General features: G+C 37.1%; 1 protein-coding gene across 1 annotated transcript in view; it reads left to right on the top strand.

Moving 5' to 3' along the window:
- Positions 1–9,363: 9,363 nt before the first annotated feature.
- LOC100890028 (zinc finger protein ZFPM1) overlaps positions 9,364–27,372 on the top strand; it is a 33,455-nt gene continuing 15,446 nt past the window's right edge. Inside the window, exon 1 of the mRNA XM_030975722.1 lies at positions 9,364–9,519. The gene's annotated coding sequence lies outside the window, so the exon portion shown is untranslated. The remainder of the gene's footprint in view (positions 9,520–27,372) is intronic.

Genomic DNA, 27,372 nt, shown 5'->3' with positions numbered 1-27,372 from the left:
ATGATATTCAATTTTAGTTGTTCGGCAGTCTATTCTTAAATTAATGATGCCTGTAAATGACATTTAATGTCATGCTTTGGTCACATACAAAGAGGGACATACGAGTCATCTGAAGTTATGGGAAATGACCTGAAAGCCGTTTTTGAGGTGTGGCCATACGACCATGCTCCACAAAGTTCTTTCTGTGGTTGGAAAATTTGAACAAAGTATCATTTTGGAAATGTCGGCGAGGCACGCTCGGACCCCTGGATCCGCGCCTGTATTTCAGGCATTTCTGGAGCGTTTTGAAATAAACCACGTCTGCCTTTTAATGTCAGCTAGTGCTTTGAATCATATCATTATTTTAATTTGTGAACAATGGCAAAATAATACAATCCAAACTCTGCAATTTGACACTTTTCCGATCGAATTTGTTCAAGTACAGTTCTTTATGATGTTATATGTCAGATTAGGGCCTACAAAATAATGCCCAATCGATTAATTTTGATTAATATTTCAGGAAATTTTGCTCCATTTCATGTCGTTTGGAACTACTTGTTGTTTGAAACTGATTATGCGTGACGTATTGATGTCGTATTAAATAATGGAAAATAAGCTTTCCAATACGGAGCCCGGGAAGGGACATGTGAAACATATTTTGTATCTCATTAAAACGAGATAATATCTCATTTTAATAAGATAATTTTCTCAATAAAACGACATATTTATCTCATTAAAACGAGAAAATTCTGAATTGGCGAATTTGTGCACCATTATATACCAGGCTATATAGATGATAGCTACCACTTCGACTTTGCACATCCACATGGTCATATGACGCTGATGTACGTGTGGAAAGGTAAGTGCTATGTCAGTATGTGATCCTTTTGCTGCTGATTAAAACACTAAGCTTTATCATTAAGACCTTTTCACTGGCTGAATTAGTCTCAATCAAATGTACTTGAGTCTTGACAGTTGACATCAGGCGCGTCATGAGCCAGGGATAAATGAGATATATGTCGTTTCAATGAGATTATCTTATTAAAATGAAATATTATCTCGTTTTAATGAGATAAAAAATATTTTTCACATGTCCCTTCCGGGATCCGTATTCCAATCATGTATACATTAACCAAAAATGATTTGGATTAATCGAGTAATTTACCCGTAAACTTTGGTTTCCTTTTTGAGGGACACCCTTTATAATGTGGGCAGTCCAAATGCGTGGAGTGTGTACGTGCATCAATGCTGTGGCAAGAGGCTTTTGAGGAGCGCGCCATCACATGGTTTCGATTATATAGCAGGCCTACAAGTGGGACAAGGGGAATTGAGCGTTGCCAAGGCATATGGCACGCCTTTAGGGAAACAAATAAATATATGCGACACTTTCAAAAAATATATTTAACTCAAATGTATATATTCGACACTTTCAGAAAATATTTGACAAGTTTTATTTGACAAGAATTTTATTCGACATAAATTTCATTCGACACATTGTTCGTCAAAAATTGTATTTGTCAACAAATTTATTCGACAAAAATTTTATTCGACAAAATTTCATTCGACAAAAATTTCATTCGACACAAATTTCATTCGACAAAAATTGTATTCGACAAAAATTTCATTCGACAAAAATTTCATTCGACACAAATTTTATTCGACACAAATTTTATTCGACACAAATTTTATTCGACACAAATTTCATTCGACAAAAATTTTATTCGACACAAATTTTATTCGACAAAATCTTATTTGGCACATTTTGTTTTGTTCTGCAAAAATATTATTCAAGGAATTATTTTACTTTTTATTCGATAATAAAGGTATTCAATGAAAAAGATGTATTCAACAAAGGAGCTATTCAGCGTTCCATACATAATGCATGCCACGAAAAAGTATTCGTCTCAAAAATTTCATTCGACACAAATTTGATTCGACACAAATTTGATTCAACCAGAATACATGCGATACTTTACACAACCACCTGAACCGTGCAGTAGTACACACGCGCGCAACAGGTAGTCTGCAAGCACAGACCCTAATTTAACACTTTATTAACAAATAATTGTGTCTTGAGAGAAGCCTAGCCCAGCCTATAGCCTCTGGTCGGACCCACGCACCGGCATGTAGGTAGTCTAGGCATGCAGCGCGGCTACATAGCTACATGTAGCTGTGCTAGCTGGCTCAGACAGGCCATCAATTTATCCTATACTTTTGTTTTGTTGATGTTATATAACATTATACACTGTATGTACTTTTAATGCCCTGCATTTCCAGTAAAATGGAATTGTCCGGGGCTTTTGTATCTTCTCCTTTGTTGTGCAAGTTTGAACAATAAAGTGATGTTTAAAAAAGAAATGTTTTTATTATTTCTAGTTCCTAACTATACAGTCAACAGCTCTACATACACATGTGTATATGCACGTGCGGGTGTTAAAGTGACACACTGGTTATTGAATCTACAGACCTACTTTTGTGGGGGGGGGGGGGTTGTGCACATACTGCACCTCTATTAAAACGGATGAATATTTTTAATGTTAATGCAGCTCGGTCAATTCATGTTCCAGTACAAACATAACAACTTGCCACCTGTCTATGATGACCTTTTTATACAGAACTCTTCTATGGCAAGAAATGAAAGTATAGCTCAGACTTTCTTACAAAAACGGAAAGCCTTCAATTGGCCTATATGTTATGGAGTCATGTTCCACCTGATATAAATTGTTCATCATCGTATTCATTGAGGCTAAGTTAGGGTTATTCCTGATACTCAAGTAAGGCCATCATTAATTTTTTTAAACATTCACGGAAGCACTCCCCCCCCCCCCCCCCCCCCCCTCCCCCCCCCCTCCCCCCCCCCCCCCCGTCTTTGATATTTTCTCCCGCTTCTTTCTCGTTATTGGTACCACCTCATTATTTGACTTTATATTTACCTTTGATTGTATAATTTGTTATTATTATTTGGGGGGGGGGGGGTAGTCCGACTACCCTTTCTACCTTTGCTGATTTGTTTCTATTTCAAACATACCTTAGAGTCGTTCTATTGCATGTATGTATTTGATTTAATGTATTTTCCTATGTTTGGCATTTGTGGAGAAATACATTGAATTGCATTGAAGTTCAATGGCCTGCTTTCAAAAGAGTATGTATACAGTATATGTATGAGTATATTACCTACTTTATTAATATTAACAATGGGTAGGATTGTTTGCATGAGGACGATGAGAAGAGGGAGGGCATAGTGATGTAGACTGGAATTGAATGGATAGGGGATAGTGGTGGCGGTGGGGGTGGCGTTATTGGAATATAAAGGAGTGTATATTACCTACTTCGTTTCCACGTACCTCCCGCCCCCCCCCCCCCCCCCCCCCCCCCCCCCTCCAACAAGCCCCTAACCATCCAGGCTACATGACTTTGCCCTCCCTCTTCTCATCTCTCATCACCCTCATTCAAACAATCCAAACCCACTGTTCATTGACCAGAGGCTTAGGCCGCGACGTGGATCTATAGTCTTCGTATCGTAAACGCGCCTGTTGCGCGGGTGTGCACGGTACAGGTTTAAGGCCCGGTCACACAGCCCTCCACGGGCGTATCGCGGCCGAATCACGGCCAAAGTTTCTGCCCGTGAAGCAGACGCTGTTGGACGCTTTGAGGTCGCGATAAAGACGCGATACAGCCGTACTTTACCCGTCGTTACACGCGGTAAGAAATTCACACGCGGTTGGCCGCGCGAAAAAGTTTTGGGCTGCCCAAAAATTTAGACCGCGGGTAATCGCGGGCGGTACACGTGGTACACACGCGGTAAAGACGCGGTACAGACGCGGAACGAACGTGCTAGGACGTGCTACGGCCGCGGTTAAGACGTGGTTACACGCGGAATTGGACGCGAAATTTTAGCGGGTAATCGCGGGTGGAGCACGGTCATAGCACGTTTGTTCCGCGTCTGTACCGCGTTGTTATCACGTGCATTAGCGTGTGTACCGCGTGTAAGCGTGGTAGGCCGCGGTACCGCCGCGCTTCACCCGCGATAAGGACGCGGAACAGTCGCCGGCGTCTGTTCCGCGGGCATACCACGGGTAAACCGCGGGTAAGCCAATTTTGCACATTTTCCACCACGGGCAACCGCGGGCAAAAAAAAAATCGCCAAATTTTACCCGCGATACAGACGCGAAAGGCTGTGTGACCGGGCCTTAAGTTGTGTGAAGTATCGCATGTATTCTGGTTGAATAAAATTTGTGTCGAATGAAATTTTTGTCGAATGAAATTTTTGTCGAATGAAATTTGTGTCGAATAAAATTTGTGTCGAATAAAATTTGTGTCGAATAAAATTTGTGTCGAATGAAATTTTTGTCGAATGAAATTTTGTCGAACACAATTTTTGTCGAATGAAATTTGTGTCGAATGAAATTTTTGTCGAATGAAATTTTGTCGAATAAAATTTTTGTCGAATAAATTTGTTGACAAATACAATTTTTGACGAACAATGTGTCGAATGAAATTTATGTCGAATAAAATTCTTGTCAAATAAAACTTGTCAAATATTTTCTGAAAGTGTCGAATATATACATTTGAGTGAAATATATTTTTTGAAAGTGTCGCATATATTATTTGTTTCCCTAAAGGCGTGCCATAAAGGCATGATCAAAAGTTATTCAGACGATGGTAATTACTATGGTGATATAGATGATGATGATGATGGTGATGATGATAATAATGATGAATATGATAATGATGATAGAAAGGATGATGATAATGATGATAGTGGTGGTGGTGGTGGTGGTGATGAATATGATGCTGATGATAATGATGATGGAGAGGATGATGATGATAGTGGTGGTGGTGGTGATGAATATGATGATGATGGTGATAATGATGATGATGGAGAGGATGATGATGATGGTGGTGATAATGATGATGGAGAGGATGATGATGATGATGATGATGATGGAGAGGATGATGATGATGGTGGTGATAATGATGATGATGGAGAAGATGATGATGATGGTGGTTATAATGATGATGGAGAGGATGATGATGATAGTGGTGGTGGTGGTGATGAATATGATGATGATGGTGATAATGATGATGATGGAGAGGATGATGATGATGGTGGTGATAATGATGATGGAGAGGATGATGATGATGATGATGATGATGATGGAGAGGATGATGATGATGGTGGTGATAATGATGATGATGGAGAGGATGATGATGATGATGATGATAATGATGATGATGGAGAAGATGATGATGATGATGATGGTGGTGATGATATGATGATGATGATGGAGAGGAGGATGATGATGGTGGTGATAATAATGATGATGGAGAAGATGATGATGATGGTGGTGATAATGATGATGGAGAGAATGATGATGATGGTGGTGATAATGATGATGATAAGGAAGATGATGATGATGGTGTTGATAATGATGATGATGTAGAAGATGATGGTGGTGGTGATAATGATGATGATGGAGAAGATGGTGACAATGATGATAAATATGATGAGGATGATGATGATGGTGGTGATAATGATGATGATGGAGAAGATGATGATGATGATGGTGATAATAATGATGATGTAGAAGATGATGATGGTGGTGATAATGATGATGATGGAGAAGATGATGGTGGTGGTGATAATGATGATGGAGAAGATGATGATGATGATGGTGATAATGATGATGATGGAGAAGATGATGATGATGATGGTGATAATGATGATGATGGAGAGGATGATGATGATGATGGTGGTATTAATGATGATGATAAAGAGGATGATGATGATGATGGCGGTATTAATGATGATGATGGAGAAAATGATGATGATGATGGTGATGATAATGATGATGATAAGGAAGATGATGATGATGGTGGTGATAATGATGATGATGGAGAGGATGATGATGATGATGGTGATAATGATGATGATGGAGAAAATGATGATTGTGGTGATAATGATGATGATGGAGAAGATGATGATGACGATGGTGGTGATAATGATGATGACGGAGAAGATGGTGATAATGATGATGATGGAGATGATAATGATGATGATGATAATAATGATGATGGAGAGGATGATGATGCTAACGGTGATAATGGTGATGATGATGATGATGAAGATGATGATGAGGATAATAATGATGATGGAGATGATGATGATGATGATGATGATAATAATAATGATAATGGTGGTGATAATGATGATGATGGTGGTGAAGATGGTGATGATGGTGAATATAATGATGATAGTGGTGGTGGTGGTGATGAATGATGATGATGATGTTGAGGATGATAAGTATGTTACTTTGTTTTGTTTTGTTTTGTTTTGTTTATGTATGTTTGATTGTTTTCTGTTTGTTTGTTTAAAACTATTTTTAAAACTCTATTTATTTGCTTGTCCAAAAATTTTTATAATTATTTGAAGAGTAATTAATACTACCTTACAGTTAATGATATTGTAATTTCCATTGCTTGATGTTGTATCTAAGATGCATAATTATCATATTGAATATAATAATCTGTATTTAAGTTGTATTTGAATATTCACACGGTTTATGATAATTCTGATTCCATATCTGGTTCATTAATAATTTCAATTAATTTTGATGCAGTCCTTATTTCACAGTTTTAGTGATATTGCAATTTAATGATATTGTAATTTCTATTGCATAATGTTGTACGATATGTATTTTAAGATGCATAATTTGTTATATTGAATACAATAATTGGTATTTAAGGTTGTATTTAATATTTCACATGGTTTATTTATAATTCTGAGTTCATATCTGGTTTATTTATATATTTCAATCAATTCCGATGCAGTCCTTATTTTGTTAATGGTCACATTCTTCTTTGCCATTACTTGTAATTCAATGTTTTTAACAGGTTTCTTTAGTATTTCTCACTTTTCCTTCCTTATCCTTTCTTCTTTCTCTTGCGCCTTAGAAACATTGTATTATAGCGCATTATAATGTAATGTTTTATATTATTATTATTATTATTATATCACTCTGCAGCCACCGATTTTTTTTGTTTAAATCGTAGGGTGGTAAATGGGGTTCTAGAACAATTACCCCCTGGGCAATCGGGAATCACCCCAGGAAAATTACCCCCCCCACCCCCCCGGAAAAACTACCCCCAAGGACAATCATTAACCTAATTGTAGTAGTACAAAAGGTTTAAGATTTGGGTTAGGGTTAAGTTAACATTTAGAATTAAGATTTTGCTGAATCGGGCACTGATATAATGTGGAGAGCTGGTAGAAGTTTCAACTTTTTATTCTTGGGAAAGTAACCTAATGGCCCTTTTCCATTCCAACGGCATTTTCTGGAGCCGCTATTAGTCTACTGCATGGCCTTCAGTAGAATTAATATCGAATGAACATCGTGAAGAAGAACACAAAGTAATGTAGGCCTACATTAAGTTTATCTGGAATGATCATCTGCGATTTAAATAATGTATAAAATACGAATGATATATCCCGTTATTATCTTGAATGAACATCACTAATCAAATTGTTATATGAATGAAGGGTTTTCATACCCTGTTAGTTCATGCTATAAAAAATCAGACTGTTTTGTGCATGATGGAAATCCACATAAAAATCATCAGATGAATAAATGCTTAGGTTTCAGAATAATCAATTTCTTTAATAATGCCATTTCTATAAATCATATACTATCATGGATGATTACAATACCAACGTTCTTCCTTCCCTCGTCCTCCTCCGTATTCTCCTCGTCCTCGTCCTCATCCTCATGTTCCTTCTCTTCTTCTTCTTCTTCTTCTCTTCTTCTTCTTCTTCTTCTTCTTCTTCTTCTTATCCTCCTCCTTCTTGTTGTTATCCTTTTCTCTACTTCTTCTTCTTCTTCTTCTTCTTCTTCGTCTTCTCTTTTTTTCATCGGCCTTCCTTTTCTTGTTAAAAAAAAACTTTGTTCTTGTTCTTCTTTTTCTTGTTCTTCACCTTCTTCCTCAACCTCTTCAGTCCTCGTCCTTTTCTTCTTCCAAATTTGACCAAATATGACTTGAGGTAAACGTATGAACATGTCTCTGGTATGACCTAGATTCCTTTTTGTTTACTGTATCGTATGATTGTACATTTCACAGTAAATTAAAATTCATTAGTTGTAGATTTCATCCTGCTTCAATGTAATTTCCAGGTTGATTGACAGTTGAATGTGGAATTATCATTTTCTTGTTGATTTCTGGTAAATTTCATAACTCACATTCATAGTTAGTACATTTCATCCTGCCCACCAGATGTTAATCGTGCATTTCAATATACGACCACCTGATAATTATTCATGTTTTTATTAATGCCCGCCCGCAACCAATCATCGGTATGCACTTGTATTGTGCAGCGGTTTGGGCGTGAAACCTATGAAAAAGTGTATACTAATATCAACGTTTCCGAAAAACACTCCAAAAATAACAAGAACATTGACACGAAACAGGTATTACATAACCACATTTTAACTCATGATCTTTATTTGGACATTTTATGAATATTTACTTCATTTTGGGTATGTTTTAGTAGGGGTATCTCCACGCCGGAGTTACAGGTCAAATTTTGGATAGGCTTCTGAACTAGCGCCAGTACTAGCGTACGCAGGATTTTTTTTCAAGGGGGGGGGGGGGGGGGGAGGTTTAACACTTTTGAATGGGGCGGGGGGGGGGGGGGTAAGAGGACTTTTTTTTGGGGGGGGGGTTATTTTATTTTAAAACAAAATTAAAAAAACCTTAAGGGGGGGGGTTCCTCCAAAATACACACATTAAGACAAAAAGGGGGTTACCCCCCCCCCCCCCCCCCTGCGTACGCGCCTGACTAGCGCCATATATTTTGTCCCTTTGTCCTTCCCCGTAATCTCCTCGATCGACCTCCTCCTCCTCCTCCTCCTCCTCCTCCTCCTCTTCTTCTTCTTCTCCTCTTTGTTCTTCTTTCCTCCTCCTCCTCCCTCTCTTTCTTCTCCTTTTCCTCTTCTTAAATTCTTCTTTTCCTTTTCTTCTTCTTCTCTTTCTTCTCATTCTTGTTCTTGTTCTTCTCTTCTTGTTCCTGTTCTTGTTCTCTTATTCTTCTTCTTCTGCCATTATACGTACGCCTCGTTAGCCCTTCACTTTACTCTATCGGGAGATCAATTAACTCACATCTTCCAAATCTCACCGTTTCTCATTGGTTTCTCTTTCTTCAAAGGAACTAAACGAAGTAGAAGTTCACTTAGTTCAGTATGGAAAAAAGTTTAAAAACAACTCACACCCTGTCTAAACATTCGATTCTCGATTATGAGGATATCCAACTCTAATTTCAACGCACCCGCGCGCGTCGGTCGCTATCACATCTCGCTCGCACTGAGAAGGAGCATCGCGCATTGGAAATGCCAGGCTAGCTAGAGAGACAAGAACACACGAATTGTGAAGTTGCAGACGACACTGAATGCCAGGAAATTGTGTTTTGGACCTTGATTTGACCTTCCCTTTCAGAGGATGCCGATCACGATGTCCCGAAGAAAGCAGAGTAACCCAAACCACTGAAATGTAAGTAGTTTTTCGTTTTCTGTGATGTGAAATGCATCTTTTGGGTACCCGATTTGCCTTGCATTCGCGACAGAGCAGCATAGTTCGGTACGGGGAAGCTCAATACTGTAACCGGCTACTGAAGGGGTCTTTGTTGGTAGCGGTGTGCTCTTGCTAGCGCGATTCGGCTTGAGATGAATATTTTTTTTCTCTTCACATTTCTCTCATAAATAGTGTGGGAGATGAAAGATATCATCATTTCACATATTTAGAAATAAAATAAATCTTCTTTGTGATGTATTTCAAGGCTTTGTGGGTTTCTCTTGGCTTAAAATTTCGACCGCAATCAACCCACACAAAGAGATTTTCCAGAGCGGCTAAATGCGTAGTGGTAGCATGGTTGTTCTTATGGTTCCCCTGTACACGGGGCGTGTATGTAATACGCCTTACTAGGCGATCTTTCATCCGTAGCTTTCATTATTATCGCCGTACGTACACCGCGTTCCTTATCGTGGCCGGTGATCAGATATGACTTGCTTGTGCCCTTCTCCTCCTGGCCCGCGCTTGTATCATGAAAAAACATGCCATCCGATATTAACTCAAAAATTATACAGCACGATCTGTAGAAACCCCAATTTGATTTTGCTGAATGTTCACACACCTGGATTCCTGTTTGCCCTTCCAAATTTGATGATAACAAATATCTTGGCAACGAAATGAAATCGAGACCTTCTCCATATCCAAACCTGTTATTAACCTACTTCTACTGACTGTTTTGCTTAGTTATCAATAGTATTATCAATTGCACAATCTCCTCTTTACCTCTCCTTGACTATAATTTCGTGAAAAATCTACCCGCTTAAAAATAGCAGGTGATGAAAAATAAGAGAGCCCATGGTTCTGATACATCTGATTGGGCAAATGAATTTCTTTTTAGTATGGAAGTTGGAACTGAATTCAACATATTACTTAGGAAGCTATAAAAGTAGAAATAAAATGTTGGATAGAGCAAACTACAGAAGAATTGACATGGAAGAACTTTGCAGATTTTTGGGGGACCTGCCTCTATGTGTAGCAAAAACGGACAATATTATAGAAAGTTAGAAACAAGATTTCCATGCAAAGCTCTTCATGGAGCTGTCATTACTTGATTCACTTTCTGGTTCCATTTTCTTTCTTTCACTGGTATGCCCAAAAGTAGATTTTAATGCAGCTTGTTGCAAAGATTTATTAGTTAAGCGAATCATTAGAATTATTTAGAATATTAATTATTTGCAGAATGGAAATGAGAGTATTAGATAAGGAAGTGCTTTGTAGTTCAAAGGAAAATGATCTATCAAATGCATGCAGTGAGGGATGTGTAGTACCTGTACTAGTAGGCCCTACTAGTAGGCTAGAATGTATTTTGTTATACATCCTATGTTGAGAGTCAGAAGGGAGTTAAATCATGGACATACTACGAAGGTCCATGGTTAAACTCTGTGTTAGAATATATATGAGTTCATGCCTTTCTTGCTCTGAACACATGACATTGTTGATTATTATTTATCATAAAGACTAGTCAAGAAAGGAGATGAAAACTTTTCAGTTTTAAATGGAAGTGAATTGGAATAAGAAATGTACTCTCTAAAAAAAATTGAGTGATCACGGACGTCACTCCTCTGGAGAGTGAAAATGTAGTGAAAATAGAGAGAACATTCACTCTTTTCTTCTTAGAGAGCACTCTAAAATCAATGATTTTCACTCCTAAACAAGTGATCACGGATGTCACTTCCAAGAAAGTGAAAATAGAGTGAAAATTCACTCTTTTTTTTAAAGAGAGTATATATAGATTCACATGTTTAAAAAATATAATTCATCTATTTCTTTCAGAGGGTAGAACAAATACATTTTCACTAAAGAATTACACTATTTCTAATTTTCTATAAATTAATTGTAGAGAAGAAATGTTTTCAGGTCAGGGGAATCCAGTAGTTTGCCTACAGGTTGAGACCTATACTGGAAAGTAAACTTACATAGTTGCAGACCGAATAAAAGGAAGAAGAATACAAGCACCCCCCCCCCCCTCCCCTTACCTTGACAATTCTTTAAACAAATGAGAAGGCAACTTTGGAGTTTGATGAAGAAAAGAAAAGAAATGAGCAAAATAATAAAATGATTAGAAAAATAACTTGCTTTGATAGGTAGACTATAGTATAGGGTTGGGCTGTCTATCATAAAATAAGCACATGTAAACATCGAAATATTACACTGATCGTTAATTAATGTTTATAGAGAAAATGTGAAGAAAAAAAAGAGAAGGTTGATTAGGAAGTAGATCAAAAGAATACTTGTTGTTGCCGTTTTTACTGTAAATACAATAAATATAAGTCAAGTGTTTAAACTTACCCAGCCTTTAAATAAATTTAAAAATCTGAATTAGTTTTAAAAGAAATTATAAACTCTCATTCATTAAAATTAGGATGATGTCAGATTTTAACAAATTTGAATGAAATATGATGTCTACAAAATTCCTTCTAGTCTCATATTTTACATAAATTTATATAATGCCGATTCTTTTTGTACTTTCAAATTTACATTTTAAAGAGTACCTACTACATGTGTAACCCTACTTGATAGGCTTTGAGCAAGAACAGGCAACAATGTTTTATGTCGATTCGTTGATACCAATTAACAAAAATTGAGAATGATCCCACTAAGAAACAAATTTGTCTCTTTTTTCTTTTTGCAAGATGACAAGAATGTTTTTCTAAGGTGTTTTAATTGAACAATTTTGCATTTTTCAACTTTGGACAGCTATAAACGGGAAAGTATTGAAGAACATTGGTGAGAAAAATAGCAAAGAAAGGACTAAAGAAGAGACAGAGAAGGGGGGGGGGGGAGATATTTGAGAAACTACACAGGCAGCCATAAAGCAATAAATTTCCAAAGGGGAATCAAGATATTGGAGATTACAAAGTAAGGCATTTTGGTGAGGAATAAAGAGACAGGCTTCCTTATCTTTCCCCTATCAGCTAAGTAAGGGACTTTGCACAGCGCAGGCAAGATTGCTTATCAGGCACATAGCTCTGGCTACAGATGGGTGCGAGAGATAAGCGTGATATGAATGGCATCTTATCAGGGAACAGGCACTGATGTGCTCTGGTGATAACAAGTTGGTTATTGCTCTAATGGGCTCTCAAGCTCTTCTCTCCCTCCTCTAGTCTCCCTCCCAGTTTCTTGGAAATTTGAGAGGTTCCTTTCAATTTTAACCGTGTTTGTCACTTTTGTGATATGTAACCACATAACTATCTTTTGTCATATGTAACCACATGACTATCTTTTGTGATATATCTGTTAAATATTTTGGGGTTCAGTTTCAGTTGCTACTGTTAAATTGGTGAGCAAATATAGTCTTTATATGTTAAAAATATCAAACTGCATTGTTCTCTGTCTTACATTTCAGTAGCAGTTTGATAAGCACAATGCTATTTTGAACAATAATGTTCTTTCATTTAAATGTAATTAACCTCAAAAATATTTCTGGCCTTCTACCTTTTCAATCAACATAAGATCTGTAGGTGTACGGTCGGTTCCTGACTTTTCAAAAGTTTCATGCATGTATTATTTGTTTGTTTTGCAGTTGAGTAATCTTGGAGAGCTGTACAATGTATGTAAAGCGCCTGGAGTAGTTTTAATTGATTATGCGCTTTGTATATAAGTTAAATTTATTATTATAATTATTATTGTTTTGAAATGCTGAATTACCGAAAAGTTGGTATTAATTTAATCTAACTTTTAGGAGGGTTACTCCAGATTTAGAAAGTGTATCAATTGGTTATTGATTTTTATTAGATTTAATATTTATATATTTCATATTTTATATTAATGGAAAGTTATTGATAAAGGCTACCCTCTTTTCCCCCCTCTCCATGTACATGTATATTTCTTCCCAGAAAAAATCACGATGTACGAAGGCTATCCACCCTCTAAGCCCAAAAAGCATTGCCTAGATGTGTTTACTATACCCCTTATCAGATAACTTCAAGAAGATAAAAAGAAGAGATTGAGGGGGGGGGGGGGGGGGTGTACCCTCTTTTATCTTCAAGCCTTATCATAGTCTCTGATGCATCCTGTTTTAAAGGTTTGTACATGCTCTACCATGGAATTGAGATAGAATGAATAGAAAAGATGACAGGCTTTTGTGCGAAAATTGCTGGTTCGTTGGGGTGTTCGGGTCTTTTCACCACAACCTTGAAAATATTCTGATCAGGCTGGTAGATAAACTTGTGAATTGGTGTCTGGTAAATGATTCAAAGCTTTAGTTCTTTCTCTGGGGGTGTTGAACAGACTTTACAGGTCGACACATTTGATTTTTATTGCTTTTGTGAAGAGGATTTGTCTAAATGTCTTTTGAAACTTTTTTTTCTTCTTTTTTACTGAAATTTGAGCGAGGGCTCTAAGTGGGAAAAGCGACTACCGTACTCACAAAGTTAAACTGGGTTTCTCATGTATCCTACGATTTGTACAATTAAAGTGATTTGGGGGGGGGGTTTTGTTTTTGTTTTGTTACGTCTATACAAACTAAACTCCATTTTTTCCTCTTGACCTACTTTGTTCCTTCTGTGAGGGAGGGATTCTCCTCCTTTTCTTCCTTTCCTCTTTCTCATCACTACCATCATCTTTATCCTCTTTTCTGTCATCATCATCATCATCATTATCATTACCCTCATAATTGCAAATGCCATTCTCATGCTGATGCTTTTATCCCAAATGGGATGCCAGCGAAACAGCAAAAGAATTCTTGGGAGTTGAGAACAATTTGCTCCCAAACTCTCCAAAAAAGCCTTCTGGAATGAAGAATAGCCATTATAAAAGAAAGACACAATTGTCAACAGATAACAAGTTCAAGAGATCTGAGTAGGATAGCTTAAGTTCAAAATAACTTTTGTAAATAGAATGTTATCCCCCCCCCCCCCTGAACTATGATACACATTACATTATGTCATTCCAAAAATACATGAGTTTAGTTGTTATGTCTTTTCTCTGGAAATAGATGACATGGGTACCCCTTTAAGCTGAGATAAAGCTTCCCTGATAAGGCAGAACAAGTCTCTTTATTCAACTGATAATGGGCAAAAAACTTTGATGCATGAAGACTGTCAAAGAGATAAAAAGCCAAGATAAGTTGGTTGAATCATGCATTTGGAGTGTGATTATAGTGCAGCGTCCATGATAAGTGTCAAAGTGATAATGAAAAAGCATTGCCAACCCAGAAGGGAGGAAGAAAATCATTAGATGGGACTAGCCCATAATGCCAAGAAGTCAAGAGAGAATATTTCCAAGAGGAGCCTTTCTGCTTGAATTTTTATATTTACATTTATGAACCTTCTACAGAAGAGTGGGTAAAGAAAAAGATGTCCACAGAATAAGTTAGAAATTTGCTACATTGATATCTTTATTTCTTGTATAGCAGCATGAATAGTTGAAAAAGATAATGCATGTATTCTCATGCTCACAACTTCATGTCAGTGCAGAACATCTTCAAGTAGAATTTAGAATTTTCCATCCTTGCAGTATTTGATTTTTAATCTATTAATTACATAGCAACTTTATACCTTAATGCTATGTCACAATACTTGAGAAAAACATGGAATCTTTCAGTAGTCAAATCTCTAAAATATGGGATTATAAACATTCATTTCATTGTCAATTCTGGACTTAAAGCCTAATTATTGAATTTTGGATGATATTATATGTAGACCAAGATTTAAATCCTATGCATGTACATGTAGTCCTACTTTTTTAATAGAATTTGCTACCCATGCTGCCACTAGGCCTAAGTGTATGGAAGGGAACATGGAAACTCTACTATAAGCCTAGAAAGGTTCATTGAGGGCCTGAAAAATGTTGATAATTCGAGCTTGTTGAATGCATATACATATTAATCATTGCTGACTGATACTACCCAAGTGTAAACAAATTTGCTCTTGATCTCTTATCGCACATCAGAAGGTCACAAAGATAACAATGCTGATTATCTTTTTCTAATAAAATGATTCAACCAGCAGATTCTTATCTCGGATAATTATAATACAGCAAAGAAATGGAATTCACATTGTATTGGGATGACTTGCTATTACGCAGCAATATTGGTCTTGATTTGAATCATTAATCATTTTGTTTGTATTACTGTTGTTTGTAAATTAGCTTTGTTATCATGGTCTTTATGATTAGGAGGCTGTTCACACCGCAATGAGCGCGGTCTATCATAGCACCCCCTTTTTTCTAGCGCGTGTTAGACTGCGCTATCTCTCGTGGACCACCCCCAAGAGGTGCTCCAGTGGCACGCCGTTTTGGCTCGCTGTTGGGCGGACCGAAACGATGTTGTACCAAGAAGTTACCTTCCAAACCGCAGAGATAGCGCGAGATAGCGCAATCTAGTGCACGCTATCTCTGCCGCCGGTGTGAACAGCCTCCATGAGAACAGTAGCACAGCTGGGAAGGGGTGGGACTGGGCAGGGAGGGGCTGCCCCTCAAACTTTGCCTTTGTCAGTATGATTAATTAGAATATGTCCAGAGCTAGACTTTCTACTGGAGCATGCCAAATTCTATCATTCGGTGTTTATGAATGGTTGGCAAGCACAAAATGGTGCTTTAAGCCAACAAGTTCAAGTTCATGTTGAAGCTATGTGTGAATAGTCTTTGTCTCGGCTGATTTATTTTGCAGTCTTCCTTGACTGCCTGATGATGTAGTAATGTTACTTATTCTCTGAAGTAGTAAAAAGGCTTACAACGTTTGCCAGGACCGCCTTGTGGCAATTTTGCATTTGATGTACTTTGGTGAACTCAATTTAGCCCATGTCATCTCAGCTACAACTTACCCCAGTTTCATAGTACAGACAAGTTGGAAAAGAGATGAGTCACTCTGTTGCCTCAGAGACTATTATAATCGGAACTTCTTAGGCGAATAAATAAAACAAACATACAAATTCTTTAATGATTTGTCAGAAGAATGTCTAGATATTGTTTATAAAATGCATTCTCTTGAAATACATCAGAAAATCTCCTGCTGATACTAGAAGAAGTGATGATTAATGATGCATCATGGACCCAAGACTACTCAACCACTTAGGATTAAATTACCAGAAGCAATTATTTAGCAGTTTTTATTTCCATCTTCTTATCCAAACTCTTGAATTGGTTGATTTCCCATTCCAGCGTCCCTCTGGAACCTAGCCCAGAGCACCTTAGTTCGGCGGAGATCTGCGAATGTGTCACCTTGCGATGTCCAAATGCAACCTGAAGGATGATAAGCTAAAATCTTGTTTTTCAACATGAGTAGGAGTGTTAGTGCTTCCCTTCTTGGTCTTAACCCTTTCCCTCTCGTTACTTAAGGGTCGTACTTGGCAACGTGCAGCGGCAGCCCACCAATCGACCGCAAAAGAGATGTAACCCTTAATGGGAAGTGATCATGGGAAGTTAATAATAGCCCTCTAGGGGAAGGCCGGGTATGATTGTCACATGTGTCACGTAAGATGGAATTAAGATGCGACTTGCCGCAGCGGGTTGCAAACTCTGCAGAGGTCCATGCGCACTTTCCTCCAATCTCGGTGACTACGAGGAGCTCACGCGTCGAGAACTCGGAAAAGCTCCACAGCTGTTTCAGCCTGTCAGATCTTAACTTTTCAGTCGATCTTTCTGATTCATGTTGCATTTGATAATCGTCCTGTTTATCAATGGGACGTGGGTGTTATCTAAGACAACATGCCTGCAGGAAAATCAGTGATAACTTGTAATTAGGAAATTTGCATGATGCTAATTAAAAATTTTGTTAATTTTTTCCCTTCCCTCTTACTAAGCAATAATTCTGGGAATTTAGTGAGCATTGATAGAACATGTAATTTAGAAACTTAATTCTTTATTGATACAATTAACGATAGGAATTGTTGATAAATAATGAAGTATTCAAAAAATGCTATTGAAGGGATGTTGCAGGAATATTAGATCCACACGTATCTATTTAGTATTGAACAATCGTATGATTTTCTTGAAAAAGTAGAGGTAAACTCAAACTCAATGTAGTGGCTGTGATAAAGATATGAGAAGGGATATTTACACCAACCCAAATATAGCAAATCTATTTCAAAATGGAAAATTGTGTGATTTCATTACTTTTTTTGATTGAACTATTTCATGTTTGAAAAGAATGGAAGGGAGGGGAGGGGGGGGGGAGGACAGTGGGGCGTATGATGAGTGTAGGAAGATTCCAAACAGGAAAAGAGATGAGCAGAAAATTGATTCATAGAGGTTATAAAATAGATGAGAACAAATACATAGGGTACATTATCAGGTAAATATATAGCAGAAAATAGGAGAACAGATCCAGAAAGGCAGAGAAAGTCACAGAGAAAGATAAAGAAAGACAGAGGGAGAGAGAGATGGGAGGATGGGGGGGGGGGGGAGAATAGGGTTGGGGACAGATTGCCAATAGAAAGAAAGAGGGAGCAAGAGAGAAGGGGAAGAAATGTCTAGAGATAGAGAGAGAGAGAGATTTATGGGGGGGGGGGGAGAGAAGTGGATGTTGGAAGGGGGTGCTGAGAGCAATGAAAGTGCTTTCTTTTCTGCCATTGACTGTTACACATTGAAATAGGATTCATCTACAACATAGAGCCCTGGTGACAAATTACCCTTCCTCTTTAAGTTTAAGGGGTCATATTTCATCTTGGCAAGGAGCTTGGAGGTGGGAAATGAGGGGGCCAGCTCAGCTCAAGCATGAACACAGGGAAGGGAGAGGGAGGGAGAGAAAAAAATGAGTCGGATATTTGTCTAAAATCTTGACAAATTTCTATTTCCTCCTAAAGGAACAGAGTGCATTACCGTGGAATGAAGAGGAGGGACTGCAGCCCGCCCCATTGATTTTCCTCCCTTACTTAGTACAGCATTCTTGCATGTAGCTGCAACTGTAAACATGAGATGTAGTCCAGATTGTGTCACCTAATTGTTTATGGCAGTAAATGATTGGTTTGTAATATGTTTAGAAAAATAAATTTCCAAGTTGATCAATGTCAATAGACCTTTCTTATTAAATATAGTTAACAAATTATACCTTTACAAACTTTCTCAATTTGGAGAAATGTGTACAATTTTTTTTGTCAATACAACTTTAGCACATGCTGGGAAGTTAGAACTTGTACCAAAAAAGAAAGAAAATATTGGTGGAATCCTCAAGGTATTGTGTCAGAATAGTACACTACTTATTTGTTTATGATCAATTACTTAAAAGTGTGAAATAAAAGAGTAAATGGTGAGATACTATGGTTAGTTGATGTAGTATTACTGTATGTCTAATGAAAGATGGACCACTTTATTTCACTTGTTACCGGAACGGCGTTATCCTCAGCATGACAATCCTTGTAGGATTTAAAAATTAAAAAAAATATTTGATAATCACATTCATCATTCATATACCTGTCTTGAGACAAGATACAAACAAATATTACCCTATTTAGACTACGTAAAAAGTACATAAAACTGGTATAAAAATACCGCAACTACTTTAGAAACCCAACTCGAGGGCAGTTTCAATACCCCATTGTAACATATCCCATAGAAATAATATTCGGTTAAGGTACATGTACTATGCCGTTTTTAATGTTTGCACGTTTCGAAAGGTGATTTTTCTAAAGGAGTGGCGCTAGTGTTGTTAACGAAACCTTATATAATTATAGAGAAGTGTTATCTAAGCACACTAGTTTTGAACTCTTGAAGAAGTGACATATGATATGGCCATTAATCAGTGTGGACTAATGTTGAGCCCTGCCCAGTTATACGGTTTTCTTACTTTTTTAGCAAGAATGGAATTCTCTTTTCTCCCAACTCCTGTTTCAGTGTATGCTGTTTTATGTTTCCTTATATGATGTTAATATCTTTTCATATTGCTTTATGGTTCTCATATACATGTAGCCAACTAGCCATACAATGAATTTGGGTCGTCTGAATAGGGTTATCTAGCATTGGCAAAGCTAGACAGACATCATAACTTATTGATCATATCTCTCTGATGGAAGCTTTATCATTGAGAATGTTTACCTTAGTATGATGGCAGTGTAATCTCTAATCTCTGCACAGCTATAGAAAGCTGTCCGATTCAGGAACTCGCTATTCAAAGGAAGACGAAGAAGGACAGAAAAAATGGTTTGTTTATGAGTTGTATCCCACACAGAAAGGTATGCCAAGATGCCAAGATAAATGTCATTAAAGTGATATCCACAGGATGGATGAGATATGGAAAATATAATCAAACCTGAGAAACAAGAAGAAAAGAAAAGATATGAGATGTAAGAATGTCTATCTGGGAGGAATAAATCACTGTGGCAGGGGAAAGTATGTTATCAATCTCATACAGACTTGCCTTATCAATGATGACCTCAAAGAGATAGGGGAGAAGAAAACTTCATGATAAGCAACCCCCCCCCCCCCCCCCCCCTTCCTCATGGAAGGGAGTTTGGGATGGTGTTTTGTAATTTAGTCTAGCTTTCATGAAATAATTGCTTCCCCCCCCCCCCCCACCCCACCCCCACTCTCTCAAATCGAATGATCAACCCAGTACCATGTAGACTACCCCCTTTCAAGTTCCTCACTAACCGGGAGGTGGAATTTAGGTACGGATAGTCTATCATCTCAAGGGCCACAACTTATTTCCATCTACCAGGTAGAAGGGGAGGGGCAGGGGTTATTTTGCCTGGAACTTATATGTTTCTATTATAACAGTTGATAGAAGAGAAGTGCAATGTATTTATTCATTTAATGCTTTCTTTTCTCAGTTATTTTGCATTCAATTGAAATTCTGTCAGTCAGACCAAGGAGTTATACACTTTGATCAGACTTGATTAGTAGTGTAAATCAATTGAGGGGTAGGTGCTGCTAGCTGTGATCGACTGGCAGTAATACTGAAGTTAACAAGAGGGATACATGATGGAACATACAGTGCAAGTGTAATAAAATTCCGCTGAGAGCTGTAAGGTCATTTTTTTTTAGTTTTATAATGTAGAGCTAACACCCTTCTGACTCTCAGCAGAAGATATCCATCTTGATCTTTGTTAGAAAAATTGGGAAAACATTTTTAAGACACAGAAGAAATGGTTTTGAAAAAACCCCTAACCTGTCCTCTGAGACTACACACGCCCTCTGTTAGTTGAGCTGTAAACATCTCTATCTGTTAGTGATCCCATTAAGATAAAGAAGACATAAAATGCACTTCACTCAACTTTTACTGATTATCATGGTAGTAATGTAACTTGTTAAAAAAAAAAAAAAATCATAGTTCAGTCACATTTGCACCCACTCTAGAATCTGCATGCTTTGGGGGGCATTTATGCTTTTCTTCCGATATTACTCTTTTAGTTCTAGTATGAGGTATGAGTATAAAACTGCATTTCTGTAGATTGGTTTGGGAATCTTTTTTGCAGTGTTGACTTGTTGATGATATATGTTAAATATGGAAAGCTTTTTTTTTTCTTCATTTTAGATTTATTTTGGTCACCTTCTTCTTTCTGTGTTCTTCTACTGATGATTCCATAATAGTAATATCAGAAATCTCCTAAATCACACAGTCCTTACATTCAGAAAAGAGGTGCGAAAACTGATTGTCAATTTCCTTGAAAATAGATTTTACAATTTTTTCTATTCTCTCTAACCGAGTTATGGGAGGAAGCAATCTCCTATTGGGTCAAGGGTCATATTGATGAAAGGTACGAAGAGATTGTTGAGATGATCAAAAAGTTAAATCTGGAGCAAACCAAGTTCATGAGCAAACAACCCAAATAATATGGATGCATCACAAAAGATAACCTGATAAGACTTTTGGGTCAGAACTAATTCAGAAGTTGAACTTGAGGTTACAGGGCAAAGGTCAGAGGTCATTTGCTAGATGTAGGGCAGCTAGATGCAAGGACCCCGTTGAATTTAGGATTCTCTGTCAAGTCCTGTATGGTTTTTGGAGGTTGGCATTCTAATTTCACTGCAACCACTTGTATCAACTCATGGATGAAGAGAGCTTCGTCATTTTCTGGCACGTGCCATCACATGTCACCCCCTCAACCTACCCCCACCCCATCCCCCCCCCCCCCAAAAAAAATAAATAAATAAATAAAAATTAAAATACAAAAAATGAAAATATTGTAAATAATTGAAATACCATAACAGAAAATTAAAAAAATAGAAATGGAAGATAGGAACATGTTCATTTTGGCACCCCAAAGTTTGTTATATTTCGATACTTCTTTGTGTGTGTGTGTGTGACAGTGTGCTGGAAAGGTACTTTCTTGTTTCAAATCCAGTGAAAACTCTACAGTATTTCAATATTGGGTAGTTTCTGTTTGTTGAGGGAAAACTCTGAAGATAGAAATCACAGAGTTTCTCAAACTTTAACGCATCCAGTTGTTAATACAGTATATACCCTTTCCTTCAAAAATTTTACTAGTAATATTCATTTACATTTAAAGATGAAGTTGAGTTCTGGTCATGCGATTGCATTGTGAAAGAAACAGTGTGGAATCGACCAGAAAAGGTTGATCATCTAGCATATAATTTTGTGTGTATTGCAAGGTTCTGGAATCATCAAAATGATGAGAAATTTGGCCAAGTCTTGGTAAAGTTACAAACACTGTGCACAGAAAGATGTATATGGGACTACACAAACACGTGGCGTAAAAGTTTTACAATGTTACATGACATATTTAGAATATGAAGGCATTTGAAGAGCCATGCTTTTCAGGGATGTTGATGTTCTTCCGCACTTGCTTAATAAGAATGATAACGCTCACAAATTATTTGTCACCTCTTCCCAGATCTCAACCTTCTCTTTAACAATTTATAGGCCGCATCTTTGATAAAGTAATGTTTTCTACTACCTGTGTCATATATAAAACACTTCATGATTCCCCAGCCTCTGGTAGTGGTAACCCTATTACGCTTTACAAGTACATAAGCCTTACGTGCAAAATGGATTGATATCAGTCCATTTGTGACGTCAATATGTCGTAATAGGTTAATTCCAATTTTCAGATATTGAGTTTTGCTGTGATTACCGAACATGAATAGATCTACACGTGCTACTTATTGTATCTCTGGAGCGAATCAAAAATTGGTTTTAATTACCTGTGTATATTCATTTGCAATATCCTGCATGCTTGTCACTGATAATAATAAATAACTTGTAATTATGCAAAATTTACCTTTCCCCTCTCTCTCTCTCGCTCTCGCTCTTTCTCTCTCTCTTTCACACACTCTCCCTCTCTCTTTACTTCTCTCCCTCTTGTGCTCTCTCTCTCTCTCTCTCTTACTCTTTCTCCTTGCTTCACAAATGTATTGAGGAGCTTTGAGGCAGTCAAATGAATACCTGTATTGAAAAAAAAATTGGGAAAGTTTTCTTTATCTCTGAAATGCATGGAAATGTTAAACAGTTTATCTCCTACCTCCATCTCTGTGACTAGGCAAAATGGAGTAGATTCCGCAACCCCTAGGGATTGTGGGAGTCGCTGCCAGCTGCGTACTCCGTGGCACCACCGATGTAAGACTTGGTCCCGACCGCTAATGCGATAAAGAGTCTGGAGGGGAAGTCTAGTAACACCTTTCAATGCTGTCACTGGGTTATCTTGATCTACATTCAGGAATGCCCATTAGAGTTGATATGCCAAGAGGGAGAATAGAGAGAGGGAGGGGGGGGGGGGGGTGTCAGGGTTAGGGGCGCTTTTTAGATGCGTTGAATTCTCAGTGTTAAATTTTGAATACCGGTAGCCCCTATGAAATCTTGTTTCAGTTCAATGTGGTTGGTTGAAATAGTCATTAATTTAATATCACCAGTGATAGCCACTATTTGTTTTTCATGTTCCTAAGTTTTGAAATGGGTGCATGTATTCCCAAATGGGGAGGAGATAAGGATGGGGCTGGGGGCTTTTCAATGCTTTTGATCTTCACTTTATACAAGTACGTCATATTTTTAAATTCTCATTGAACTGCAAGTTTGCATGTTATTGATAGAGTAAATTTTATGTTTGAAAATGGTTGTCTACGACCAACAATAGCAAGCCAATACAATGATTCAAACTCTTTTTTTATTTTTGCTCCACTCATAGTGACCATTTCAACTTACTTCTTCTTACTTTTGATACAGGCAATAAGAATACTTTGGGTTATATAATCTAACATGTGTTTCAGACGGGCAGTGGATATCTTATTTTAGAATTTAGATATTCCATGTCTATCTGTAGATACCATGTAGATAACATTTAAAGAATATTTATTCAAGCCAGTTAGGCATGAGAACTTGGATCTCCATTATCTAGGGTATCTACCTAATGAAACATCATAAAAAGTACAGTATATGCAATCAGTGGTGAGATGACCCAAAAGAAATAAAATAGATTAACAAGCTGATATATTTTTATATCGAAACAAAAGAAAGAAATAATCTGATGTGATCTGAAAGTGATGTCAAGGAGACATATGTTATGTCAATCATGGGAATTCCATTTATATCAGTTATCAGCCTATCTGTTGCCTTTGTGATAAAATGGGAGTTTAATTGGTTTATAATATAAAAAAAACCTAGAATGTGAATGAAATTCAGACCGATTTGAATGAACATGATTATAAAATGTGTAAAAACATTTTCACTGTCTTCACTGCTCTGAAATCAATGAACAATTTTCTTTTGACTGCACTTCAGATATAAAGAGTCATCAAGAGTCAAAACTTGATACTGATACTAATAGTTGCAATTTTATAGTGCTTAATACTATGTTTCTAAGTTGCATTACACTGTAATTATTATTACCCCAGTCTATTCTGTTCATGACAGTGCACATGCTCTGCCTATACTGGGGAGTAGTATCAATGTTTATGTTTCCCTCTTTTAGATATATAGGCCTATAGGCTATACTAATAATGATTGATTGTTCACGTTCTTCTAGCATGCTACATGTGCTACCGGTATAAACTTATTTTTTTATGTAACATGGCTCATCACAAGATTGTATAGATAGTTTCACTTTTGCTTCAAACTTAAAACACATTTACAGCGGTTCTAGGGTAATCTTACGACATGTATCTTCATTTTAATTTTTCAGACATTCAAATTGAAAATGACACTTTACAATGGGTATGTAAAGCTAAGTTGGGATCACCACTGACCAGTGGCATAGCTATAGAAGGGGGGGGGGGGTAAAGAGCACTTGTCCCCCCCCCCCCCCCCCTCAGAATAAAAGATGAAAGAGAGAATGGGGAGGCAACATGGAGAGAGAAAAATATGGCCCACTCCACTACCTTCCTCTGACTCTAAGGCTTGTTCTATTTCACTTACAAAGGCTGATGCCCTTCCCCCCCCCCCCCCCTCCCCTCCGACACCAATGGCTGGACCCATTCTACACCACTGACATCAATTTCATGATAGTTTGCTGTGTGGATGTGCTAGCATAGGTCTTCCTCTCTAATCTATCAGTGCTTCTCCTCTTCCGATTATTATCTTCAAAAATAAACAATTACTGTACTTTTCTTAAGAAAGACAGTTAACTTTTGTTACAGTCACAATCATGAGAAATAACAAAGAAAGATAAGCTGAGGTATATATATTAAAGTACAGAGATAATGGTATTTGTAATGGTCATTGTGTAATCTTATTTTTTGTTTCTATGGTACATTTATCAGATGTATGGTGTAATCATTTATCACAGAGAGATGTTAGTTAATTCCTTTTCAGGTCACTGATAATGTTACTCTTGCATGTGTATTATTATCAGTGTATTGTTGAGTGATATGACCATGACTTGATCATAAAAGACCTGCCCCCCCCCCCCCCCCCCCCCACCAGAAGAAAAACAGCCCTGACCCTACAAATATACTCAACACATCTATTTGTGTTTTGAATTTTTGTCATTTTTAGATTCATGGAGATATTAGTAATAATAATAATAATAATTAACAACATTTGTATAGCGCTTATCACAAAATATGTCTCTAAGCGCTTAAGAAAAATAGAAATAGAAGGAATTACAGCCAAATATTAAGTTATACATAATAGATAGTGGACAATCGAGGGGGTGCATATGCAAATGAAAAAGGCTATTTAACAAAAAAGTAGGTTTTTAACATGGATTTGAATTTGTCTGTTGAATCTGCTTGTTTTATACATTGAGGTAAATTGTTCCAGAGTTGAGTATGCAATCGTAAAGCGCTCCTGACTGGAATTTGGGACGAAATCTTTGAACTGGAATGGTATTGCTCGAGAAATTTATTATCAAAATGCATTACGTGACAAGGTTTTAGTTATTTCAACCCAAGTTTGCTAATGCCACTTTTTAATTTGACATCTTAGGCATATATTTGTTTTTGCTGTACATCATTTCTAAATGCTACATTTTGGGGATTCAATTTTTACCATATTAGTATATACTAGTAGTACATTTCAGGCAAGATCATACAAGTGTAAAATGTCAAATTATATGCCATCCCAATATACACAGAAACCTGTATTATTTTGATATGAAATTACAGTTTTAAACTTTTTCTGAAACTGGCAAAAGCTGAGATGTTGTTGTTGATGTATACATATTATTTACAGAGGAGAAATATAAATACACCGCAAAATTAGAAATAAATCTGAAATTAGATAGGTCAGCGAAGTGAAACGTTAGTGTTATTATGTTTCTAGTTCCATGACATCCCTCCTACGCACATACCACTTTGCTGTTTACATCCCCTAAAATGTGGTATTTACTTAATAATCCCGATTCTTACTGGAATCGTAGGCGTGTTTCAATCTCTGTTTCTAATCTCTTTGTTCCTTTTGTTACTTTTACAGGTGTTTCCTAATCACCTTTTCCATCTCTGAAATTCATTTCATTGTGAAGAAAGTCTAATCAGAGGGTTACATCTCTACATTCAATAAATGTTTGCACTCTCTGTAGTCTGCAGACGCAGCCTCTAGTTTGATACTTCTAAAAGCCCTCTCTGACTTTCTGACTTTGAGCCAATCCTAAAGATGTATTCTGCATATATTAGTCTAATATGCAGACCTTGCATTGATTAATAGGGTTAATGTCTGACAATACACCTTATTTCTTTTTCCCTGGAATACTCACTTTCTCAGCCTCTGATTTTGTTAAATATTTCTCCCTGCCTCACTCTTTTCCTCTTTCTCTCTTTATTTGACACGATTTTTCACTGATCAGTTTATGCCTTTTCCCTCTCTCACTGTCTCAGTCTTCCTTTCTGGTTTCATTTATTTGATCTCCTTCCTCTTTGTTTCTTTCTACCCCAATTCCTCTTGATTGAACTATGTTCGCAAATCTTGCAGTACATCTCAGTTTCATGCATTAGTAGGTAGACATATAGATCAAGCCCAATGTTTTGTAATCAAAACCAAGGTTCTAGATATTTTATTTTACTATTATTTTAGTTGATAAATCACACAATACACAGAGTACCAAAACGGCTGCATAGCTGATATTTTATAGAAACTAAAGCAGAGAGTTGAAAATTATCCTTATGACCTAACCATCATTCGAATTGATCATCTCTTTCATTCAGTCTCCAGAAATCCTGCAAATATTCATTTAGGGTAATTGATTGTAAAAAGATAGAGATTATATACAAATTAAAGACAAAACATATAGTTGACACTGATTATATGGCCTTGAACATTTTATGAGCATTCTTAACATTTTTCTCCCAGTGTTATGTTATGCCGTTGCTTTTGTTGATAATCTGTGTTATCTATCTGCACAGGTGTGTGCAATCTCTATTCTTTTCTCTCTATCTACCTTGTTAGAATTTGTGATTTGATCATGATCAGCCCAGTCTCTTCCCAATCATGGATTCACAGAAATGGAAAAT

This window comes from Strongylocentrotus purpuratus, unplaced genomic scaffold, assembly GCF_000002235.5.
Source record: "Strongylocentrotus purpuratus isolate Spur 01 unplaced genomic scaffold, Spur_5.0 spur5_scaffold_8, whole genome shotgun sequence".
Lineage (NCBI taxonomy): Eukaryota > Metazoa > Echinodermata > Echinoidea > Camarodonta > Strongylocentrotidae > Strongylocentrotus > Strongylocentrotus purpuratus.
Note: the sequence above shows the minus strand (reverse complement) of the source record. Positions and strands in the feature narration are given on the sequence as shown.